Source organism: Marmota monax, unplaced genomic scaffold (assembly GCF_021218885.2).
Source record: "Marmota monax isolate L192 unplaced genomic scaffold, Marmota_monax_Labrador192_F-V1.1 WCK01_AAM20220418_F8-fsc00040, whole genome shotgun sequence".
NCBI classification, from domain to species: Eukaryota; Metazoa; Chordata; class Mammalia; order Rodentia; family Sciuridae; genus Marmota; species Marmota monax.
In genome coordinates, this window is record NW_026692782.1 from 5,207,582 (window position 1) to 5,221,926 (window position 14,345).

Below are 14,345 nucleotides of genomic sequence, written 5' to 3' on the forward strand. Positions count from 1 at the left end.
TAAAAATTTGAAGACTTCGATTTCCAGTTCAAGCAGTACAGCAGCCTAGAAAGTCTAAAAGGCCCTCATTTTCACAAACAAGAAAATATTCACTATTAAATACTTTTATTGTATTCCTTGATTTAGGGAAGGGAGGGGGGAAGAGAAAGAGTGCATAAAGCAGAACTTGACCTAAACTTTGAACTTTAAGCCAAAAGGAGAAGTAGGCCTGCATGTATGCAAATAAAGGAAGACTATCCTAATATTCTCTGGTCCACAGCAAGAGGAAGGGATTGATACATAGTCAAGAAAGGACTAGACCTACACTCAGTAGTAGCATCCCCTTACAAGCAAAAGCATATGCAAATTCTCTTCAGAAAAGCACCATAAATTTAGGCCCTCAGGGTTTCCATTAAATAAGAGTTGCATGAGCTGCCAAATGCAGAAGTTCCACCTCTAGCAATAGGACTTATCTTGCAAAAAAAAAAAGAACTTTTTCTTTCTTCAGGTAACAGTCATGAACCTGTATAAAATAATAATAAAAAAAATCCAAAGGAATTGTAGAAGGATCAAAATTAGGCAGAAACTGAAGAGGAGTTAACACTGACAGAAGGTCCAGTACTTTCCTGCTTTTAAAGCTCTTGAACTCCTAGTAGGCCCCTATCATACTAGCTTAAAAAAAATGACAGTTCAGAGTTCAGTATTCCCACAGCAGCTGGAAATAGAGAAGAAATTTTTAAAAATGAAAGAAACACCAAGAAGAAGTCCAAGTGCGAAAATAAATCTCCCCAAATTTATAAGTGACCTATGAATTATCCATAGGTAGGGTAGATATAAAGCAGCCAAGTTAAGGATAAAATAACTGAACTGAGACATCAGCCAAAAAACACATCAACACTCTTAATAAGAACACAGTAAACTCATAGTCACCACACATAACATCAAAGTTTCCACAATATAGTCCAAAATCACAATATATACAGTGAAATAGAAAAATGATACCCATGTTCAAGAGACAAAAAACTTAATGAAGGTCAGCTCACCCCACTTGGTAGAATTAGTATAAAATAACTTTTAAACAGCTATTATTTCTATGTTTAAGACATAAAGAAAAATACCTTCCTAATAAATGGACATATAGAAAATACCAGCAGAGAAATAAAAACTATATTTGATAATGAAAATTCAAGAGCTGAATGATATAATATCTAGAAAAATTTTTTTTTTCAATGCCATTAAGATAAAACTGGACAAAACAGAAGAGTCGCTTGAAGATACAATAATAAAGTTAAACACTCTAAAGAGAGAGGACAAAGTTAAAAAATAAAATCATTGACAGTATACTTTTGGATAAGACTAGACCCTTTCATAGAAGAATTTTAACAAACCCCACCTAGAGAGGTCAGCAGGTGAAAAAGCCAGGTATTATCATATTTCCTCCAGTTCCGTTAGCTCTGAACTGGGGTCACTTCTCTTTATTTAAAATACTGTGACTTGACAGACTATGAATAAATATAAGAGACATATTCCAAATTCAAAGAGCAACATTTTTTATTGTCTTCCTTGTTCTTCCTTTAATACCTTATCAAGAGTGAATTTTAAAATTCATTTGGCAAGTAATAATGTCACTTATGGAAGAAGACGTGTGGACTTTCAAATCCTGGTGACTTAATACCCTTGCCCTTCATTCTTCCTCATTCCAAAAATAGAACTGACTCAACCCTGTAGCCTATGATCTTATTAGGAACAGATATTTAGCTGTGTTATTCAGAATTACTGAGACATCTGCTTCAGCCAATTCTCTAGATATTTATTCCATTCTAAATAACAATATACAGCTCTCAGGAATTAATGTTTCTTGCTCATCCCAAACCCCTGGTATTTGCTTCATGTCCTGTAATTTCCACATTGTTGTTATAAAAGAAATAAATTAATTCAATTATAACCTAATTCAGATACAAAGAACATTCCTAAAGTTGAAGAATTTCTTTGCAGAGAAAATTTAAGTTAAAATGATAGTTAAGTTCTGTCCATGAAATGTGTCCAAAACATATACACTAGAACACAAAATACTGTAAGTTCAACATGACATAACAATTACTATTTGCCAATTCTTGCTCTAGATGATAGTCAGAAATTAAGTCATATGGTTTTTAATTTTACAGATGAACGAATTGAGGTCCACAGAGGTTTGGCAAAAAGCTACCTGAAGTCTCCCAGCCAGGAAGAGCCAGAAGCAGGACTTTTATTAGCTTCAGGATTTGTGCTCTTCCCATCCAAATCAGCTCGTTTCAGTGCTAATATACTGGCATTGATCATTATCGAGAATGATCAATGTAACGTTCTTCATACATGTCCCCGAAGACAGCATCGTCACCATGTCCTGTTCTGAAGTTCCTGAGGAGGGACCTGGACCTCTCCTGTACTATTTTCATCTAGAGTGCACTTGCTTTTGTCTGCTGAAAGCTGGGGAAACACCCAGGAGCTTTCCAGTCTGCTTTGTCTGTGGGGGTGTGGGTATCAGCAGGCTTCTCTGTTTATCTGGTTGTGACATTTATTGCTTTTCCCAGAACTTTTATCTTAGAAAGATACTTAGAGGAAAGCATAAAGATGATTAAAAACATCACAGAACAAAGCTCAGGTGTGATCAAAAAGAAGATATTAACAGTATACTGATAAAAAAAAAAGGTTTTTAAATGGATTTTATTATCCCTGCCAGTCGTTGAGGTTTATCTGGAAATCCTGAAGATAATGAATTAGATAAAAGAATCTATGGCAAATTAATTAGTAGAATATAGTTTGTCCTGGGTGGGAGCTTACACATTTACATTCTGTTTTTTATTATGCCTTGATACTGGATTTTTCTCATTGTATGCTTTCGCTCTCATCCTTTGAAATATTATGAGTAAATGGACTTATTTTTGTTCTTACGTTCACCTTGCCTCTCACTTAGGTAGTAAGAGAATTAAGGAATGGAGCACCAAAAGGAAGATTAAAGTTAAAAAAAGAAAAGCGACAAATCAAGTGCTTCTCTGTCTTTCATTTTGTAACTAGTCTCTCCTCAGCCTTCAATAGTGCACACAAAGCACACCATCCACCAGAATAAGCTGAAGAGAACTGAATAAGAGAAACATAAAAGTGAGACAGGGTGTAAAGACAGAAACACCTATGCACTTTCACCCCTACAAAGTAAAATGATGCATTCTGAGTGAATTCCATCTGGATTATAATGAGGATGCAGAAAAACTGTGGAATCTATTTCTAGCTTGTCCATCCACTAATAAACACATATAGAAATAAGAGAAATGGATAATTTATAATTACAACTATTTAAAACAATTTAATCTGGCCTTGAGCTATATTTTCATGTTTAGATTTGTACACCCTATGCTGATGTGCTGTACATTCACACTTTCCAAAACAATGAAACTGTGTGGTTAAAATGGAAGGAAAAAGGAGAAAGAGCTAATTTCTGTCCTTCTCTATCCTTCTGGTCTACCTCAAACTCTTCCTTTTCCCTCTAGCTCTTCAATTGGTATGTCCCCTGCAAAAAGTTGACTTTGAAAATTTTCAGAAGGACACTGAATAACTTCAGAAGGTCACTTGGTCTTTCCTCCATCTTATCCCTCTCTGCTCAATCAACATCTTATACATCATCTGTCTTATACCACTAAAGACAAAGTGGAGACTTAAATCAAGAAGTAAAGAGAACCTTGGAGTACAACTGCACCTGCAACATACTGTGGCCTGCCAGGTATGGAAAACACTGCCATGCCCTGGGACTGTGGGGAAGAACACTCATGCTTTTTTCCCCCAGAATGGTTCATTCATTGCTGAATTATAGGTGACCACTTGGCTAACAGAAGAGAAGGCTCAGTTGTGCTATATATTCAAGTTTTTCAATGAAAAAGTATAAATCCTTAATTTTATAGGCATTATTCTAATTTCAAACATTTTAAACTGATATAATTTATTCCAAAAATGACAATGACAACATGGTGACATTCAAAAGACTGCATATGGGAAAGTACAACAAACCTCAAGTTTGCCAGTTTGTGAACGCTGGTGCACATCTTCATCCTTCGTTTAATTTCAGATAGTGAGCTAGAGAGAGGAAGAGAATAAAAATCTCAGATTCCTTACCGCCCCACTAAGTCTTTTTATCTTATACATTATAGCATCGCCTACTACTTTGCTGCAGCACTTAAGAAAAGAGCACACGCATAAAGACTTAGAATAGAATGGAATTCCTTACAATCAATTCGTAGTACAGGCTCTGGAGTCAAAATGGTGCAATATATATATTCCAGCGTCACCAGTTTCTACTAACTGTGTGAACTCAGAGTAGGTACTTGAGCTGTTTGTGACCCAGATCCCTCATCTACAGAGTAGGAAAAATACTATGCCTCTCTTTAGGTTGTTGTGAAAATACAGCTATTTAATACATGTAAGTGCTCATAAACTACCTCACTTATATCATGCCAGTCAATAGGTGCTTTTGCTGTCATCTAGATCACGATTGGCATCATCTCCAGCACAAATTTTCCATAGCCACAATCTTGTAATGTTCCCCAACTGATCTTCTTACCCCGGTTAATGACACTCAAGTTATAAGGGGCCTCTCAGTTATCGCACGTTTCTTTCTAAAAACTTGCCTATAGAAGCAAGGAGGAATAGAAGCGTGGATAACACTTAACCTCTGAGGAAGCCAATGGCAATAGGAAAGCCTGGGTCCGCCAACTGACAGTGACCAGATGATTTCAGATTCAAAAGTGTTGGTTAATTTTATTGGAAGATATTCTGGTGTTGATTTTGTTTTCTGCCAAAGACAAATGCTTAAATATCGGTTTCTGATCCATAAGTCTTTTTAAAGATGCATAATATGCGACAATATAAACAAAACTTTATATAGTTTTTAAAATTTTTATTACAGAATGCATTCTTGAATGCCGTCACTTGTATTATATATTCTGCTTTCATCCATCAAGTTTTCAAAGCCGTTGGCATTTTTAGCTATTTGAAAGTTGTAAGTTGCATCACTTAAAATCAATATTATAAAGAAGGCTTTGAGTAAAAAAAAATCTTTTTTTCTATTATTTGTCTTTAATTTTCTCTCTCTCTCTCTCTCTCTCTCTCTCTCACACACACACACACACACACACACACACACACAATTGCCCTTACAGAAGAGAAGCAGCAACTATGGTTGCTTAAAGCAACAGGAATCGTATCACAGAAAACCAGAAGTTCTAGCTAGGTAAAAGATTCTGGGTCTACAGAACTCTCTGTGAAAGAGAAAATAAGCTATGACATCATTCACTAAACCCATTTGTTTGGAAGGAAAAGAGCAATCCTGCCATCTAGTGTTCGTAGGTTGTAAGACAGGGATGATGTTTTCATTTAAGAGCAGGAATTCTTATCAGCTGTAAGCATCACATTGAGGGAACAACAGTGACACCTGGGGTGCAGAAAAGTAAGAGGATCAGCTTCAATTCACAGCCCAACCTCTGAGTTAATCTAACATAGTGTTTGTATTTGTGAAAAAAAAAAAAGAAAAAATTGGGAGCAACTTTTTATGGATTACAGTAGCTATATTTCTGTAATCAGTTTATGTGGACTCAAAATTTCCTGCACCAAGTAAAAATGGCTAGTCACTACAAAAAAAAAAAAAAAGGGAAAGAGAACCTAAGAAGATGGTCACAGAGGCTGGGATGTCAGCGTTTTAAAATTCATGGAATGGTAGACATCTCTAAGATGCTGACTGTTCATGCTACAAGCACCTGGAATGCCTGCTCTGAGTACCTGTCTACTTATTGTAGTTGACCCCAGACTCTATTCCCTCAAAGGCTCAAAGATTCCCACTTGCCTTAGAACCAGCCCTTGATGGGGGAAGGACTTCATGGAGCAGTTCACCCTGTCTTCTAGGCTCAATTCCAAGCAGCACATTGCTACAAAAGACTTCAGGACTCTTCAGTAAGCATTTGGATAATTTCATTTGCTATAACTATGGGTCAGGTATCAGAGCAAAACTGCTGACTGCTTACCATTTAAATGAGACATTATATTCAGAAATACCTGTTTCATCCATTTTTAAATATTTCTCCCGATCCAATGCCATGGTACATGCCTGTAATCCCAGCAGCTCAGGAGGCTGAGATAGGAGTATTTTGAGTTCAAAGCCAGCCTCAGCAAAACCGAGGCACTAAGCAACTCAGTAAGAGAGACCCTGTCTCTAAATAAAATACAAAATAGGGCTGAGGATGTGGCTCAGTGGTTGTGTGCCCCTGAGTTCAATCTCCAATACCCAAGTTGATTCAAGAACCACTATGTGTCTACATTTATTTTCTCTAGCTCTGGTTTTACTGAAGAAAGTACTTGCTTCTTGTACTTCCATGTACCAGAAGGAAACCCCTAAGCCATAACTCTTTGCTGCCATCTCCAAAACACTGCTAAAACCCCAATTGGCTATATTACCTTGAAAATAAAAGCAATCAAGTTTCCTACCCTCACCGAGACAACTAGAAACCAAATGACAAATGAGAACTATGTATGAAAGATATATATCAAGTTGCTCAGTAATAGGAAATATGTTTTCTTAATAATTTTATTTACTTGATTATAATAAATATGATCAATTCTTGTCTCACAAAACATTTTTCTTCCTTGAGATCAGATTTGTCTTTCACAGATACAATATAATAATTGAATATAGTAACTATTACATTCTGAGTCAGATAACATTTGTAAAATGATCTTCATCAATTGCTTACAAAAGTTGTATTTAGGAATTCCTCCTGTTTCGTAAGGTCAGAGGGCTCTGCACCAAAGGAACTACAACGTCCCTTTCTAGTAGTTGTAAAAAACATATCTTTGGCCAGCATCATTTGCTTTTCAATCCACCCAACATCCTTGTCACATATTTTAGATTACTAAGAAGCATCATAGTATATCATTTAAGAACTTAGGAGCTGGAGCCAAATTGCCCGAGTTTAAAATTTATTTCCGTGGGCTGGCATATTGCCAATATTCATCCTTGCTATGGTTCACTTTCCTTATCCTTACAAGATAATAATAGTAAACTTGCTTTATAGGTGAAAAAGAAAAAGTGATAAATTCTTGTAACACATAAAAGACTTATTGTTACATAGGAAATCCCTATAAATATTACCTAATTCAGGCTGGGGCTGGGGCTCAGTGGCAGAGTGTTTACCTGGCATGTGCGGGGCCCTGGGTTCTATCCTTAGCACCATATACAAAAATAAATAAAATAAAGGCATGCTGTCCATCTACATCTACAAAAAAATTTTTAAAAAATATTACCTAATTCATTTTCTTCATTTTTTAAAAATAAATACCTGGCACATATAATGTTCTCAACAAAAGTTAATAATTATCACTTCAAAGACCTTCTCTGTTATTAAAAAGTGGACAGTTACAATGATTATGTATTTTCATGGCAAAGGAGCAAAAAAAAAAAAAGATGACCTTCAGGGAAAATGTGTTAAAAGCACAATTAGGGTCCAGAGGACCGAAGAACAGGAAGCAATGTGGGTCTCTGCTGCACCAACAATAATATTGGGAGAGGAATTGTGTCAATCAAAAGAGGAGGTTCATCTAACTCATTCTTTTATAAACTAATGTAAACCCTGAGGAACAGCACATGAACACCTGGGACAATCAACTAAGGGAATAAGTGACCTACCAGGTGAGAAATAGCTTGGCTGGTCACTCCAAACAGCACATTTCAGAAACAAAATATTGGGAAAATTCCAAAGGCAGGAAGGAAATAACTAACATACACATACACACACACACACACACACACTCACACACAGCACAGATTATAATTGCAACTACACTTTAGCCAATGTATATTAAGTAAAGTTAAACTTGAGATGCAGGAAAATGAGGTTCTTAAAACTACACAAACTTGTCATCAAAGGGCAGGAAATATCGACATAGAAATAGACAAAATGTTAATATTCAGGTGGAATACTTTTTCAGGACTCAAGAGAAATATAACTTTCAAGGCCTGCAGTGAATTTGCATTTATATGTGCTTTTACAAGCAAATTCAGTGGAGTTAAAAAAAAAGATGGAGTCCAAACAAGAGGAAAAAATATGCTCACTCATGTATTCTTAGTACAAAGTGTAGGGTTTTTTTCCCATGAAGCTCCACAGCAACCTCCTTGCTTTGCAATTAAAATTACACTAACCACAAAACAAAATGAAGCATAATGAATAAATCCTATTTGCACAGGTTCAAAGTTTCTGTTTTGAAATTTGTGTTCTCTGATTAACTGAGGTTTGACAGAATTAAATAAGAAATTAATAAAGAATTCAGGATGAGTCTCTCTATTTATGCTAAAAAATACCAAGAACCTTTTTAAGCAAAATGAACCACCTAATAGTGCTAGATGGAAAATACAAAGAAAAATGTTCAATTCTATTTCTGCAATAGTAAGTGATAAACTCTTTTTTAAAAACATTCAAAAGCCTTCATAAGTGAATTTTTTTTTCAAATAATAAAGGAACTTGTATATTTTCCATATCTGAAAACATAGCTTCGTGTTTCATTTTCAGTTTTAAATCGGACACCTATAAAATTTTATAACTTCCAAAAATATAAAATTTTTGAAAATGGTAATGTTATGTAACAGCATGGAACAGCTAAAGGATAAAGATGTAGACTTCTGGTCCTCCACAAGGAGAGATGGTCAAGCAAGACTAGGTGGCCAGCACCTATCTGCAGTGACCACAGAATAGACAAACCTATGAATTCGAGGACATGTTCATAAAAACATATCAGTGCCTTTGTTATGAATTATTTATTTTCTCAAAAAATTCATGTTCTTGTCAGAAGTTCCAGTACCTCAGAGTATAACCTCATTTGGAAGTTGAGTGGCTTTAGATGTCATTAGCTAAGATGAGGTCATATTGGAGGAGGGTGGACCCTTAATCCAATGCAGATGCTGTCTTTGTAAGCAGAGAGGAGACACAGATACAGAGAAGAGGAGAATGCCATCTGATGTTGGTGGGAGGGAGAGCAGAGCTGCACTTACTAGCCAAAGAACACCAAGGATTGCTGGCTAGCAACCAGAACCTAGAGAAAGGTAAGGAAGGACACTCTCCTTCAGGCTTTAGGTGTATGGGCTTGATCACCCTTGATTTTGGACTTCTAAGCCTCCAAACAATTTGAACAATACCCTATTGTCTGGTACTTTGTTATGGCACCCTTAGGAAACTAATATTAAAAGACTAAAAACTTGGAAGATGCCAGAGTGTTTTATGAAATATTATAATACTATCACAAAAAAGAAAACCCAAACCTAAAGAAAAAATAGTACTAAAGTTGGTATGACCAATTGCCAGCAGAGAGCAATATTTAGTGACAGGGATCAAAGTATAGCAGAAGTCATTGATAACTCAGGTACAGTGGATCCATTTGATCATTGAGTACACAGGACTTGAAGTTTTAAGTACCTGTACACAGGACATTCAGATAACTATTTGTACAATACTGAGGTTGGTTTTACTTTCCTGCAGATTGCTTAATCTGATGGAAGGAGTTCTAATACAATAATGAGGCATTTTGATGATTTTCACTTTTGAATAAGAAGTAACATTTGTTGAATTTTCACTATGAGCTAAAAGCTCTGCTTACATTTTTTTTTAATTTGGTTCTCTCAATAACCCCAGGAGGTAGTTTTATTAACACCATGCCCATTTTCTTTAGGGTTGAAGATTGAAACAGATATTCCAGGTTGCACAAGGAACAGATCTCAGAGATGAGTTTGAGCAGAGGCCGAGAGAATTGGGCCTCTGAACACCTTGTCTGTATTGCTTCTACTTGGAGGCAGTTTTGTGTAATCCTGCTCCTTCCAGTCATTTATTACAAACAGCAAATCATATCAGTGAAGCAGAAAACAAAAAAGCGAGTGCATTTTTTTAAACCAATAAACTAATAAAATACAATTGTTCTTGATCTAAAAGAGTTGAAACATAAACTTAAAAAATAAAGTCTTAGAAAATCTCTTGGGCTTTCATATCAGAAAACTGTTGGAGAGAAAAGCTAAATCATTTACATGTGTAAGAACATTGTGTAACCAATGTTTCCCAGCTAGAACTTCCATGGCCCAAAGCTGGAGCCAGACAAAGCTGGGTTTAATATTGGATCCTAGCTGTAATTATGATGATTTATTTGTTAGTTTTACTTCAGTTTTTTTTATTTATAAAATGAGAATAAAATCTGCTATACAATGATATTACAGATCTATGCTATAAAGGAAAAAACATTCAGTATGCTATGCAGCACACACTAAGTATTCAGCATACTGTACTTAGTAACTATAGTGTTGCTCACTTGGTACTTGGTCATTAAACATTTTTTTTGAGGACAGGAATATATCATTCTACAATCAGATCAATAAAAACAGAATTATGTAGTGAGACCAATTAGCAAACCAGGCAAAGAAAATGGTCACTATTTCATCCTTTCAACTAAATCAGCAAATACAGACAAATGTTTTATATTTTGTACTTGTGTGGGTTAAATTATATATGGGTATATATTTAATAGATACATTATCTCACTGTTCTTCTTAAAGTCTGTCTTGATTTTGCTCTCTTGGTTTTCCCCCAAAAAGAAAAAGAATCTATATGGATGTTTAAGATATTTATACTTTGAGCAATATTTGACAAAACATTCTTTCTGTGAATAAATGTTTTTCTGGATACACTGTACACAATCTAGCACTATAAGTTAATTAAAATGCTCGGATTTTTGTTTTATTTTTTGTCAAAAAAAAGAAAAAAAATCACAGCTTATGTCAAAATCACCAAGACCTGGAAACCATCATCCACTGACGTGTGAATGAATAAACAATATATACTGCTCAACAATAAAGAAGAGTGAGCCGTGGATAAATACAACAATATATATCAGTCTCGAGGGCTTTATGCTGAGTGTGAGAAGCTAGAATCAAAAGGCTACCGTATGATTTCATAATTCTGGAGAAAACAAAATCAGAGGGAGGTAGAATAAATCAAGTAATGTTTACCAGGTGTTGGGCTGGGGAGAAGATCCACTTCAAAGGGGCATGAAAGAACTTTCTGTGAGGATGGAACTGTTCCATATCATGATGCAGTGGTAGTCACACATGGCTGCACATGTGTGCAAAGTCAGTGCTCTCTATATCACAAAGGGGGGAATTTCAATGTAGTAAGAGTATTTCAACACACTAGATCATCAAGAAACTGGCTTTTAAAAAATCACATACAACATACATCTCAGTGAATTATTACAGAAGGAATACTGCTGTAATCACCACTTGGTCAAAATCCCTCCCCGCACCCCAATCCAACCAGAGCACCCTCACTTTCTGCAAGTGTACCCTCCCCTTACCTTTATGTTTTTAAATTTTATTAATAAACTTTATCTGTAGAACACTTTTAGGTTTACAAAGAAAAAGTGATTTAAAAGCTTACAATTCTAGTGTATCCCTCACTCTCCTTCCTACATCTAGTCTCTCCAGTACCAATATCTTGATTAAGGATTTTGTTAACTGAGTAGTAAGAGTTCAATTCAGCATGTTCTTCTCTCCTGTATTTCCTGAATAAATACAACTGGATTGGCAGTGTGTGCTTTCAACAGAGTCAGAGAATGTCTGATTTTCAAACTTTATTGATGTTAGCAGCCATGTTTTCTCAAAGCCTATGTACATTACTTTATTGGGAGTTTCAAAACAGTGATATACTAATCCTACCTGTTTTCTCACATATAGCAGCTTGTCATGGTTTGGATGTGAGGTGTCCCCCAAAAGCTCACATATGAGATAAGACAGGGATTAACTGAGTAGTAACTGAAGTGGTGGGGTGTGGCTGAAGGAGGTGGGAATTGGGGCATGGCTTTGGGGTATATATTTGTATCTGGCAAGTGGAGATCTTTGTGCTTCTGATCACCAAGTGAGCTGCTTCCCTCTGCAGTATTTAAAGTCCACAATTTGCATACTAAGGATACTCACTGCAATTCAGATAACTCACTATTTCTAGGTTTTTTTCAGCGGACAGTTAGAAAAGAATCATGAGAGTATATTCATTTCCAATTCAAATTTAGCACTCTAACATGTAGAAGTAACAGAAATACTTTTAACATTTACTACTGAATACCTTCTTCATTGTGTCAATAACTCCTTTTACTCACACCAACGACCAAAGGGAATAACACAATTATACTATCCCATATCCTCACATTGGCTTCAAATTGAAGTACATGTAGAATAGTCAGAATAACAATTGTAATATTAACACCATTCAGATTCAGAGAAAACAGTTAATTTTTTCTTAAGTTATGCCAATTGTTTAGGATTTATTTTATAACTCCGCTGTTCTATATTTTGCTGTTATTATAATTTCTCCGTACCACACTGCATTCATTCTTAGTTTTACAAGTAACTCTATAGTAAAGCACTGGTAACCACTAATTATTATTTGATGGCCTTCTGGTCATTTTGGTTACATGAAGTTCATTTTCTAGTAGAGTCCTTACAAATGTTCCATTAAGAAAATATTCTGAGTTGCCATGTGTTAATAGCACTTTTCTGCCCTTTTTTAAACTGATGTGATCAGTTTTGCTGGATGTAAAGATTTTTGTTACCATTTCCTTTGTTTGAGAAACATAAACATATATTTTCCATTTTTTCCATCATAAAATATTGATGTGCAAGATCCTGATGATAATTTTACTTTATTTCCTTATGGTGCACACATAGTTTTTACTCAACCCTCAAAGAACTTATTTGGTGTTTTTCTTTAAAGTCTGTTAATTAACTGGCATTAAGTCTTTGCATCAGTCTTTCCATTTAATTTTTAATGTATTGTTTCAAGATTTTGTTATTTATTTTTACTGAGCAAGTATTTTTTTTTAAACTAAGGATCACTTGTAGTATTTTGTTGTTATTTTCATTATTGTTGTTCCCTTAGTTTGGTATTTTTGTTTAGAAATTTATTTTCTCTGTGTCTTTGCTTATTTTCAATATTTGCCACTTTTTCTTGAAGCCTTTTTGTAATTGTATTTATTTTAAAGTTCCCCTTTTTGCATGTTTATTTAAAGATTGTTTGCTCTATATTTCTTATAGTCTTAATTTCTAATGTTTTGTATTTTTAATTCCCTTGGAAATATTGAAATTCTGATGTATAGTGTAATTTCAGACCTTATGACATATTGTGTAGTATCTCTGAATTAGTTTTGAAATGTTATGGGAGATAATGTCTTTGAAGTTCGTATTTTCTGTAATAAGGTAATCCTATTTAATATTTTTCTATTGTATTGATTTTAATTGGGTTGTATCTTTGGTTTTTGATTTTTTTTTGCAAAGTTCTCGTTTCTGAACTTCAGATAGCTTTTCTAGGTTCACAAAACTCCCTGTTGTATTCATGCAGTATTACAAAATCTGAAGTCCTGCTTTCTGAGATTCCCTACATTTATAGTTTGCTCATTTTTAACATGTTTTTATTAGTGCATTATAGTTATACATAAGAGTGGGTTCATTTTGACATAATAATACATGCATAAATATAATTTGCTCCATTTCAGTCCTCAGTCTGGACATTCTCATTCTTTTCTCTCTCTTCCTGCACTCTTGGTGGGAGGATCTGAAAGAAATGTCCAGCAGCTTAGTTCCACAAGTTCAGTGCAGCTAGACAACTGCAGTCCCCACAGGTATTACTAAAAGACTTTATCAACCCACTAGTGCACTGGGTAAAATCCTTCCTGATTTCTTCAGGTTTTCTAAAATTGAGCCATTGAATTTAATCACTTAGGGAATGGACACCCATTACATATTTGGGGATTCTCCTTTTCTGTGGCCTGTCAGATACTCAGTTGTTTCCCTTTGCTTTCTTTAAAGCAGAGGCTAAGAACATAGGTCTGTGGTGGGTGGTTGATTTCTCCCTCCCCCTTGTATTGTGGGGATGCCTTGTCACTCAGCTTTATTGCAAATATTCCCACAAACTCATGTGTATTGCTCTCCAGGTGCTCTTCATTTTTTAACATGGGGATTCAGAGATGTCCAAATTATCCTGTGAATTGTGCTCTGACCAGTTTCTCTCATATTTGTTTTTAGCAATGTTAATTCATTTTCGTCCTGCAAATCCTCTCTGGCTTGTCTGTTTAATTTTACTACATTTCAGTGTTTATACAAAGGTTAAAGAATGTTTGACAGGGTTTGCACTTAGGCGGGTTAGTAAGATATCAAATTCTATGTCAGTGTGGGAGAGCTCAGATTTTTATCTGCTGCTAAATATTTTCATGAGTTTCTTTTTTCATTTATAATTATGTATCTACATTTTGTGTTTGGAGGGCATCAG